At 38.0% G+C, this 12,191-nt stretch overlaps 1 long non-coding RNA gene across 1 annotated transcript; it reads left to right on the top strand.

The window, feature by feature from the left end:
- Positions 1–4,657: 4,657 nt before the first annotated feature.
- Positions 4,658–11,154, top strand: LOC139136182 (uncharacterized). The gene is made up of 2 exons (XR_011553139.1): positions 4,658–4,714; positions 10,654–11,154. It is a non-coding gene; the product is annotated as an uncharacterized lncRNA (long non-coding RNA).
- Positions 11,155–12,191: the final 1,037 nt, after the last annotated feature.

Here is a 12,191-nt window from a genome sequence, read left to right as displayed (position 1 = left end):
TTTTTTCCAATTGAGATTAGCTGTGCAATTTTTTTTTTCAGAGTAAATTTTCAGATTTATAATTTTTTTTTAGTTCGTCGCTGTCTGAAGATAAAGAGGGCAAAGATGTGGTGCCAAGCACCACAAGCGGCCACGCAAGCGGTCACGGGGGGGGGGGGGATTCGGAGAGGGGTGTCCCCCTGCTGCTGTTGGAGCTTTTGAAAAATAGAGATTACAATGGTGTTATTTGGTGGCACTTGGGGAGTATTTTTGCGGGGGGAGGTCAGGAGGGGGTGTCCCCCTCCTGCCGTTGGAGCTTTTGAAAAATAGAGATTAAAATGGTGTTATTTGGCACTTGGGGAGTATTTTTGTGGGGGGTAGTCAGGAGGGGGTGTCCCCCTCCTGCCGTTGGAGCTTTTGAAAAATAGAGATTAAAATGGTGTTATTTGGTGGCACTTGGGGAGTATTTTTGCGGGGGGTGGTCAGGAGGGGGTTGTCCCCCTCCTGCTGTTGGAGCTTTTGAAAAATAGAGATAAAAATGGTGTTATTTGGTGGCACTTTGGGAGCATTTTTTTCGGATTACACATCTTCCTCTGAAACATGGTCTTCTTGCTCCTCAGTAGCTTCCTATAGTTTTGAAAATTGACTATTTTGGTTTCCTGGGTTCCCTTTCTACTGCGTGGTGAAATGGCTACATTCACCCCACCAAACATCATGCATATCTCATGATTTACAATTGATTTTGACAAGCTGAGAAGCTAAAATAAGCTAAATAATATAGTTAAATTTGCATATTTGTGTTTTTAGAGCAATTGTTGCCCTTTTTTGATCAAAACATCTATTTCTCTGTAGCAGCATGTCCAAATTGATTGGATGTGTATAGATGTGTTGAAATTTCAATATTTTTCTTTTTAGGGCAATTTATGCCATTCATGGTCAAAAAATCTGTATTCTCTGAAAGGGCTTGTCCAATTTCTTTGAAATTTGCCACACAAAAACGATTATTCATGCAGATTTATTCAGTATTTGCTATCGAGAAACTTTCAAAGTTCAACCCCTTTGTGTGTTTTTGTGTTTGTATTTGTTGGATAGATGGCATTCTACGTAGTGTATTGTGAATGTTAAAACATGTGTTGCTGTTGTTTTTTGAGGCTGTTTTTTGAGAAAAAAGAATTGAAAATGCCTTTTAAAAGCAAAATAATACATAATGACTTGATATGTTGTTTTATCATTATGACGTGTTTCTACTTGTTCACCCATTCTTGCATTCATCATTGCAATAAAATGCTGTGAAAAAAATGAAACTGATGTGGCCTGCATCTGTTTACCTTGATCTTAAAAGGCAAATACAACTTTCTGTCTTGACAACCATACCATAGTTTCAATGTTTACCTAGTGTACCTGCTTGGTTTGTACGCAGGAAACAAGTAGAAAACAGGTTCTATAATTTCATAATTTTCAAGTGATCAGAATACAAAAGTCCTGAAAAGATAAGATAATCACAACTTCCAGTATAAGGGATACAGTCACTCTAAATGTATAAATTAAAATTAAAAATGTGCCGGGAGGATGTACTAAAAAATACAGAAAGTTGCTTTCTGTCGGTAAAATCTAAAAAAAATTCAAAATTTTAAAGACTTTTGCAGATTTTTTTTTTACGCCTTTGTCTTCTTATTTATTTTTTTTTTATTTTGCAAACTAGTTTGAAGATTTTTTTTTTCCTAACTTTCTGCTCTGAAAATTTTTTTTTTCTGTTTTTGACCACCCCCTCCCAAGATCTAATGGTCCGTCCCTTAGCAGAGGGCATCATCACGTTCGCAGAGGGCATCATTATACACATATTGACTGGCCATGAGGGCAACAGCATACGTCTGTACTCCGAGGGACTGTGAGTCACTCCCTAAAACAGACTGTTTCCCGAGGCCGTACCTCATCCGTAGTCATACATAAGAACGTCCCATACACAAAAGTTGTCGCATGTAAGCTATATGATGTAATATGTTGGAGTGGTTCAGCAAGAAAAAGTTTTTGCCGACAGGGTCGCAATACTTCTGCAAAACGTTCAATGCACCTTTTATTATCGTCTTCGTTTGTTTCGAGTCCTTGTTTGAAACCAGAGCATTCAGTTCTTCTTCAGAAAGTAGGATAAACCGAGAAATTTCTCGACTATCGTTTCGCTCGTCCGCAGACGGCATCTTTGTTTACATTCCAGTTTGCGCATGCGCCAATGTTTTTTTGACGTCAGCGGGCATCATTTTTCGGAACTGATGCCTGGCAGGCAACAGTTCCGACAAATGATGCCTGATGACGTCGTTTACGTGGATCAGCACAAAAAGAACGCATCCCACGTGACTGTCAATTGGCGAATTAGAACACAGACTGCGGATGAGGTGTGTTACAACACGTTCTTTTACATGTCACGTGAGTCGTGTTTAACCAATGGCAGTGCACGCTGAATGAGTGAGGTGTAATAATTATAAATATTGCTCGACAATAGTATGTTGCATAATGTATTCAGAGTCTGCGATTTGTGTTTTATTACGTATGAGAAGCCATGGACCGATGCCTGGGGATTGGTGTTTCTGACGGGTCTTTCACGTGATGAATTTGACTTCGACGACTTTTTGCGCCATTATTAAGCCTACAGAGCACAGGCAGATAAGGGACGAACCATTAAATCTTAGGATGGTCACAATCAGATTGTATATATTATTTTAATTTTATTTTTTTTCCCTAAGTGATTCATGATGTACTTTTTTGTACGTAAACTGTCAGATTTATATATTTTTTTTAAGTTTGACTAAGTCTGTTTAGAGGACTTTGTCATTCGTTAAATCCTTGTAAATAAATAGAAGGTTGTACACATAAACCCAACATACAATATGGCTAAATGATTAGCTGATAGTATTGCTAAGTTTTGAATATCATCTTGCAGTCTGTTAGGACTTGTGATAAATAAATTTCAAAGGAATGAGGAATCCATAACCCATTAACCAATGCAGCAATGAGGGTAAAGTGCCTTGCTCAGGCGCACGACCCGTATGGAGTCTCAAACTCACCATCCTTTGACAGTGAATCTGTTACTCCGGACCTGCCGGGCTCGAACTTGCCATTTTCTGATAGTGAGTCTGGTACCCTAACGACTACCCCACGGTGTCTCCGTTTTACAAAGACACTCTCGTTCCAACAAAATTGCATTTTTACTGTATTGCAATGATTGGCATTAAAAATTATCAGTTTGGCATGGAGAAGCAATATCGGATCTTCAATGTTCTACACAACATTTAGGCAATTTGATAATTTGCATAAATCCAATATGCATGCCAGCATTCCTAGACAACATGTTTTCGGCCCCATCTAAATTTTTAAGTAAGCTATTTCTAGAAATTTTAAAGTATAAAGAATTCCTTAGAAATGAGTAACCTATATTTAGATATAATATTAAACATAGATAATAAAGGGAATGCAACTCCACACGTAATTTGCGGTTTGTGCTTGATTATGTGTGTATAGCAATCATTCGGCTGTCTTGTGTATAGAACTGATTAGCCATGGGGAGAAATTGTTTCAGTGACGATAAGCCTTTAACCGCAGCAGAGCGTTACTTCTGCTCTATTTGTCGAAGATGGTATACTCCAACGCTCGCCCCTTACTTTGGCCAACGACCAGACAGCTTATGGCCAACAAGCAGACAATGATCTTGATCACTGCGCTTTTCATAATTTGTTGAAATTTCAAAACAACGTTATTTCAGCTATATTGCAGCTTCCTGGTAACAGATTTAATGAAACAATTATAATTAATGATGATATGGCTCATTGGCTCAGCAATGCGACTCAAACTCAACTTTTTGTGACAGATTGCCGCCAAGCTGCTTAATGTAGCAATTCGAATTCATTTTTTGTTGATCCTTCCTGCATGCTAGAATTTATTGCATATTAAAATATCCTAATCTTAATATCAAAGTATGGTTTCGATGTAACTATAATGCTACATCTTGATACAGTTTATTATTTCAATGTATTCTTAATTCAGTTCTGAGAAGGCACATTCAAGATCGAAATATTTGTCCACTGAATGTAGAGTCTGACCTAAATGGTCATGTAAACCGATGGCTTGACAACTTACCAAATTTTATACAATATCAGCAATGTTCTATATTTATCTTTAAGATTCTGACGATTTGTATGCAACATACGACTGCAGGACATACTGTCGTAATTGTTGTCCATTCAGTAGAACGCTGGTCATAAAGTGAAACAACTCTTACTGGTACGGGGATCAAAATCTTGTCAATTGTATTCAAATTTGGAATATACCTGAAGGGTGATAATACTTTATTTCATGATGCATCATTCAATCAGACCTACTGTTTTGGAGAAAAAGCTTGTAATGTAAAAAGTTGGCCAACAGGCGAAAGCTAACTGCAACAGGTAGTAGCCACTAACTGTATCATGCAATGATGAGGGTGCTTGTTTCTTGGAGAGACCAAAGTATGTATTGCACAATATGGTTGAGAAGAGTTGATCCTGGTACCGGTAAGAATTTCAATTTATGACCAGCGTGCTACTGAATGGACCATAGTTATAAAATTTATGATGCTCGCAATGGTATGCTGCATAATGTATGATAATTATAGAACGCTGCTTATAAAAGTTTGTTAGTTATCAAGTCAGATAACTACTCCCCTACCATAGTGATCCGATCACCAACAGATCTGCTGGGACGGGAAAACGTAAGTGTATGTCATTTCAGTTTGTCGTCTACAAGTCATTGTTTTTTATCCATTAGGATAATTTGTGCCAAATGATACCACAACATTAATAACTGCGTCGATGCTTGACACAATGACGAAGGGAATATGCGTCACGTCTTGTTATTGACCTTTGGAAAAGATCGATAAGCGATCGGAATGAAACTGCTCTCTGGTGCGATGAGCGATTTTACGTCTTCAAGTTCAGGCTGTTGTGCGACGCCTAAAACTTAGGCTCATGCCGAAAGGCATATGGACATGAAATCTAAAAGTCACAAACTGTAAGTCATGCCTCTATCAAAGATTGGTATTGATATTATGCTTATATCTGATAATTTCTGAGCCATTACTTTGTTAATTGAAATCGTTCCAATATGGAAATACTTCATTTTACTAAAGTTTCAATAGAGCCGTGTTGATCTTGACTAAATCTTGTGAATATTGTTGAGGGTAGGACATTGTAGATCAACTTTTTAGTATGACATAAGCTTTCAGAGACAACAGTCTCCTTCATCAGATGTACTTGCAGAATGGACAAAGAAGCAAAAGGCCAAATAAATCTTGGGTAATGGACAATGCCTAAAGCAAGTAAAAACATTGTTGAATGAGGACAATGGTTGGAACAACTGGGGCAAAATACAGCCAACATAGTTATTTGTAATGTGTTAAAAATCCGTAATCTCGATTGAGCCCTTCTTAGACACAGTCGAAATATTGTATGATATTGAGTTCTTCAGTCTCTCTGCGGATGGTGCTTTTACTACGAATCTTTCTAAGTACAGCCACACGGAAATCATTGATAGAATGTCCGTCAAGGTTAAAGTGTTCGGCAACATGTTTATATGTTTTGTTTCTCTGTATATCGAACTTGTGATTGTTGATGCGTTGCCGCAGTGGCTGTCCCGTTTGGCCAATGTATACAGCGGACGGACATTTATAACAGGTGATAGCATAGATGACGTTACTGGAGTCACAGTTATATGATCCTTTGATGTTGAAATTCTTCTGATTGGGTCCGACTACAGTGGTGGCGGTATTGATGAGAGGGCACAGTTTGCATCTTACTTTATTACAGGGTTTTGTTCCATGGGATTGGATGGTCATAGGAAGTTTACTGGTGACAATGCGTTGTTTGAGGTTAGGAGGCTGCCTATTAGCTATGATCGGTTTTTCCGAGAGACTTCTCGGAGTAGTGTGTCCTCTTGTAGGATTGGGTGGAGTTCATTGACTATTTTGTTCAGTTTCTTCAGTTGTGTACTGTAAGTTACAACCAGTGGGATTCTGTTTAAGTCTTTCTTCTGCCTGTATTGGAGGAGGTCGTTGCGATCGATATTGCTGGCCCGGTTGATCTGTTCATCAACTGCAATAGGATTATAATTTAGGGCGACAAATGTTTGGCGAAGCTGACCAAGACGTTCGTCCCAGTTGCAATTCTCAGAGCAGATTCTGCATTTACGTATTGCCTGGCTATATATAATTGAACGGAAAACATGTCTGGGGTGGGAGCTTGCTGGTCGAAGATAGCTGTGAGTGTCTGTGGGTTTGCTGTAAACACTTGTAATTAAGCGGCCATCACGAACTGTTATAGTAGTGTCAAAAAAGTTTGCCTGAATTTCAGAGTAAAACATGGTGAAGTTGATGGAATGGTGGAACGAATTGACATCACTGTAAAATTTCTTCAACGAATCCAGGCCATGGGTCCAAATCAAGAACACGTCATCAATGAAACGGGCGTACAGACGTGGTTTGAGGGGATAGGTGCTGAGGAATGTTTCTTCTAAGGTTGCCATCAATATATTCGCGTATTGGTGGCGCCATCCGTGTGCCCATCGCTGTACCGTTTGTCTGCAAATAAAAGGAACCATTGAATTCAAAGTAGTTGTGAGTGAGTACAAATTCAGCTAGTTTATAGGTGTATGTGGCCTTTTCTCCATCAGATATTATATCTCTGATAGCTTGAAGTCCATCAGCGTGTGGAATATTTGTATATAGCGACTCAACATCGAGGGTGACCAGTATTGTGTTAACAGGCAAACTGTCAATATCGTGTAATTTGCGTAGGAGATCGGGTGTATCTTGTTTGTAGCTAGGTGTAGTGATGGTATATGGTCTCAAAATGGTGTCAATACAGCCGGAAATTCCCTCCGTTATGGTGCAAATGCCCGATATAATAGGGCGTCCTGGATTGCCCGGTTTGTGTATCTTCGGTAGGAGATAGAAAGTTCCTGGGCGAGGATCTGTTGTCTCCGAAAGCTAATGTCATACTAAAATAGTTGATCTACAGTGTGCTACCCTCAACAATATTCACAAGATTCATTTTACTAAAAAATCGTAACTGGACATCCGACGTGGAAGTAAACTGTTACAACTACAGCAAAATATTCGGCGTGCAAATGCAGTCTTTTGGTATGCAATTAGCAAATTTTAAATATCTTTCTTGCAAGAAGAGACTTTGTGTCCAGTCGTGAAATCGATAGTCAAAAAAGACAATAGAGATCATATACGTACATCGAAACGTGTCAACGTAGGTAATACGCACCAAAATAAGACCTTTAATAAACCTGCTTCTTGTTCTTTTCCGAGTAACCTTGTAACAACGGATAACGTAGTAACTAACCGATAACGTATCAAACCCGATAATGCAGTAAAATTTACCGATAACGTAGTAAATCAACCGATAAAGCAGTAATTTTTCCTAACCGATAACGTATCAAAAATTTACCGATAACGTATCAAATCAACTGATAATGTATTAGATCAAGTGATTCATTGGAATAAATTCATAGGGATAGATCTTTCCTCGATCGATCAATCAATCCATTGATCAATAGATAGATCCACCTATTGATCGCTCGATGCACTGATCTATCAATCGATCGATCTTTCTATCGATTGAATGATCGAATGAATTGATCGATTGCTCGACGAATATATATATATATATATATATATATATATATATATATATATATATATATATATATTTCGATGGATAGATAGATCGATTTCAAAATATAATGTATGGCTTTTCATTTGGAATTGTCACTGGCATATAATCTACGTATCCAAGATGCATATAAAGACTTTTGTAAAATAAATATATCGGGCATGTTCAGTCCTCCGTTTCAGTATTCTTCGATTATGTCCTTTTGATTTTGTCAATACCATAGTGCCATAAAAACTTGTAAAATAAACGATTGATTTTTTTTAATAAGTGTCTCGACATCCAAGCGTTGCGGAATTAATAGGGATTTTATAATAGTAATTTTCCTTACAGTGTAAAAGTTCTATATCTCCATATTTCTAGAGTTGATTTGAGTCTCTCTATTTTTTCTCCTAGTTTAAAAGACTTACTTTGCATGATCATATCCGAAGTATATACCTCCCCGAATCGGGATTTTAAGGGATCTGACACCCAAGTTAACTTTGCGAATTTATCGTTACGATCTTTGAATTTTCCTAACCGGAAATTTGTACAATATATCAACATTTCATGTAGGCAGTTTGATTTGTGTCAATTATGTGTGGTAAAATAATCTGTAGTCGTCGAGCAAGTGCTAGGGCTAATATTGTATAGTCTGTGTTGAGGAGACTGATTGGCCTCCGACTGATTAAAAAGTTCATGATCATTCTGTTTTTGGATTAGCGAATAGTTGCGCGACCTTGAGAAGCTAGTAGTTCACCTTTCTATGAAGTTTCATCACAAGAATTATGCTCCAAGGGTCCACCACTTCTTTCTTGCAAAATTTCGTTGGCAGACCATCAGGTCCTTGAGTTTTACTACATTTTAAATTTCCAACAGCTTTAGTACTTTCATGAAAAGGAAGTCCTAAATCACATAGTTTTCTTTCATTTTCCGTGAGACGTTTAGGAGTGTCAGTATGCTCAAAAAGTTTTGTATTTCAGTGACTGGAATATCAGGGGATCGATAATCGACGTCACTGGTTTCTTGACTAGTTTTAGACTCGACCATCGAAGGTTGATGATGCAAGGCCATGTTAAAAGTTGCCTCGTCAACACACGCTGTTGAATTGGGAGAGCGTGGATCTTCTTGGTAGGCAGGTCTGACACGTTTTGCCAAGGATGGAAGACGCGAATTTGAAAACCACAGACACTCATTCCAGTTCGAGGAACAGATTCGCCGGCTTGCAAATCCGCAAAAACCACTCGGCTATCGTTGAAGCAGTCTGTTAACTTGCCATTATAACTGATTCTTTCTCGAGAAATATCTGATATAATGTTACAGCCTTGTTCTACGAGTTTGTCGCAAAGGGCAATATCGTTAACAGAATTTGGCAAATCTTTCACTCGAATTCGGGTTTGTCCACGTGCAGGAATTCTGACTGCAAATGAAAAAGCGTTATGTACAAGAATGTCGACAGATCTTCCTCGCAAGATTATACCCTTGTGAAGCTAATGAAGTTGAAATTGTCTGTCTCTGACATGAATACGCCACAAGGCACGAACTATTTGCGCAGAAATCAAATTGTCCCAATGAATTTCGTGAATAGAGCAATGATACAGTTCTTCAGTTAAGTCAAAGGATTTTATCTTGATTCCCCAAAGTCAATAAAATATCGTTCGAAGATGACGACTTTCAGACTGACAGTAAGGGCAAACCGAAGTCCATTCAGCGTGCACGTCATCATCGTCCACTTTCAAGAGTGGGAACTTCGAACACTTGAAATCCAAAAAATATCGTCAAAAGGCTCCGCCGGTGTAAAAACAGGATGAGGAATTCGAACAAAATTGCAGGAGACGAGTCGAGAAACCAAATTTTTAACGCAAACATCTAGAAAACGACAAAAACGGAGAGCCCGGAGCTCGTGTTTGTCATGAAATTTCATGCATGCCTTAGGGGAGAGTAACAATCTTTTGATTAACTATTAAAATGACAAATACGGCCAAAATAGTTCTTCATCAAAAATATCAAATCATTATACATTTGGCTCTATTTAGTAAACTAATAACAATTTTACCCTAAAAACAAGCTATATTCTGTACATTTATATGTTTGATAATTTATGAAAATGTACTTTGTTTGACTTGGGAGGTTAAAGTACACATATGGCTCTCTTGATAACTTCAAAGGAGGAGAACAAAAACCTCCAGTGGATACACAATCAAACATACCAAAATTTAAGAAAAGGTTACAGCTGTTAATTGACAACTCAACAAATATTTCATATTAATCACAGACTATTTCGCTTCGAGTCCCCACCCCTGTAAGTCCCCAAATACCTTCAAGAGCCCCCAACATAACCTCGATATTTTCAAGCCCCCCTTTCAATTCCTCCTCCGGAGAAAGATTTTAACATCAAAAAGAATTTGAAAATAGTTTTAGCTGATTTTTATGGTATGCTAAAATCGATTGCATCGTGAAATATATTCCTTTTTCTATTTCCCATTATTTATATAAAATGTATGATTTCGAAATAAGCATAGTGGTGCATCTAAACATGAGTAATCCGTGACATTGTTCGGCCACCCACGTTTTTCTCCTGAAAATCAAACTGGCCACCAAAATGTGAACAAATTTCATCATACCATCGGTTAAGATAACAATGTACTTTGAAATTTGGCCAAATTTCGATCTTGAATGTACTTTCTCAGCCGTGTCTTTCTGAATGAAAAATACATTGAAATTAGAAATTACAGTATTCGGAATCACCATTATTTTACTTCGATACCATACATTGATATGAAGAATAGGGTTCAGAACTAGGTGTATATTTTAATGTGAAATAATTTCTAGCATGCAAGAAAAATCAACAAAAATGTAATTTCAAATTGTTTTTAATATTGAGTGTCATAGTCGTATGCAGCTTGTCATGACATGCTGTATTCGAGTCAAATTGCTGAGTAACTCAACAATTTCATCATTCCGATTATTGTAACTATTTCATTTAATCTGTTCCCAGGAAGGTGCAACTGTGCTGTGACAGCGTTGTTCTGAAATTTTAACAAATTATGAAAACCGCATTGATCAAGATCATCGTCTGCTTGTTGGCCACCAGCTGCCTGGTCGGCGGCCAACGTGGAAGGGGTAGGCCCAATGCACCTATGACAAATACAGCATTAGCTATGAAGGAACCCTCTGCTGCGGTAAAAGTCTTATCGCTACTGAAACAACGTTCAACGATGGGAGAACGTTCACCGTCAGTGAAAGAAGTCCCTTCTTCTCCAAATGGAAGATAACTCAGCGCGAAGTACATCCGAAGATCGCGTTGAAGAACGTCTGATGGTGGTCGAATGTGTTGTCTTTTTATTGAAACAGTCCTTTGGACGAACAGATTAGTTTCAAAGACCGCCCGTATAAACAAAGTGGTACTGACATGAATTTCTTATACACTCATCTATGTATTGTTTTTCATTCATTTCCGAGTCCTATCGTGGAATAAAATAACAGCATATGTAATTGACTGCGATTATTTTGTTATTACATGTGGTTAGCCATAGATCCATGGCTGCGCTTGGGGGTTTCTGACGTTAACAAACAAAATCAACTGTTCCCATCCGAATTGACTTTCAAATTCCTGAAACGCAAAAGTAGGAGGGTCATGAAGCTTTTCGGAAATATGAGGTATTTAAATATGTGCGTTAAGAGTAAATAAAAGACCCTGAATTGAGCACTCTGATTGGTCAATCAACAGTAGATAGTTTTTAAATACCAAATAGCGTCGAAACAATAGATTTTTATAGAATTTTTGTTTTTCCGTCGTTGATTTGCAATGAATTTATAAATTTAATTTCTTTCAGCACTGACATTTGAATTGGTGACGCTGCTATATGGCCGACATTTTGTGTTGTCTCCCTCGTCAAAAGAGCCTCTGTCGATATCCTTCAACGACATGATAAGCATAGACGAGTACCGTGACCGCTGCAGCAGAATGACGCGTTGCATGTTAAACGGTAGACCCCAAGGGTCTATGGTGAAACATAGCCATCAACGCTGCCGCAGAAGTTATCAACTCGATCCGAGGAAGCGACGAGCTTTCGTCATTTCTGACACACACTTCTCTTTGTCTGTGTTTCTGAGAGTAACGACGATACTTTTCCTGATTTGAGACGCATCAGAAGAAATGCATTTCAATTCTTCAATAGCGACGTTAGTTCACAAGATTTTCAGTACATTTGAAGGCAGAAGTTACTGCAGTGAGCATGTATGATGCACCCGTTTTCCTGAATAGTACCTTCTTATTGAACTTCGATACACTCGTTGCTCGTAGTCTTACCGATTTTTGAAACAGAGCCGAACACTGTTCTTCATTAATATTTAAAAAAGCTCATTTCAATGGCAAAATATTAAAATACAATTCATAAACATAAAAATTGATAGTTAATAAAAATTTATACAAAGATTGCAAAACAGAATTATTTGAATGATGTTCAAATATTGGCAAAAATAACAATCCCTTCTCGGTTGCCCCGGCTGAGTGTAATACGTATCAGCGTCCCG

The sequence above is a fragment of the Ptychodera flava genome, chromosome 7 (assembly GCF_041260155.1).
Source record: "Ptychodera flava strain L36383 chromosome 7, AS_Pfla_20210202, whole genome shotgun sequence".
Lineage (NCBI taxonomy): Eukaryota > Metazoa > Hemichordata > Enteropneusta > Ptychoderidae > Ptychodera > Ptychodera flava.
Note: the sequence above shows the minus strand (reverse complement) of the source record. Positions and strands in the feature narration are given on the sequence as shown.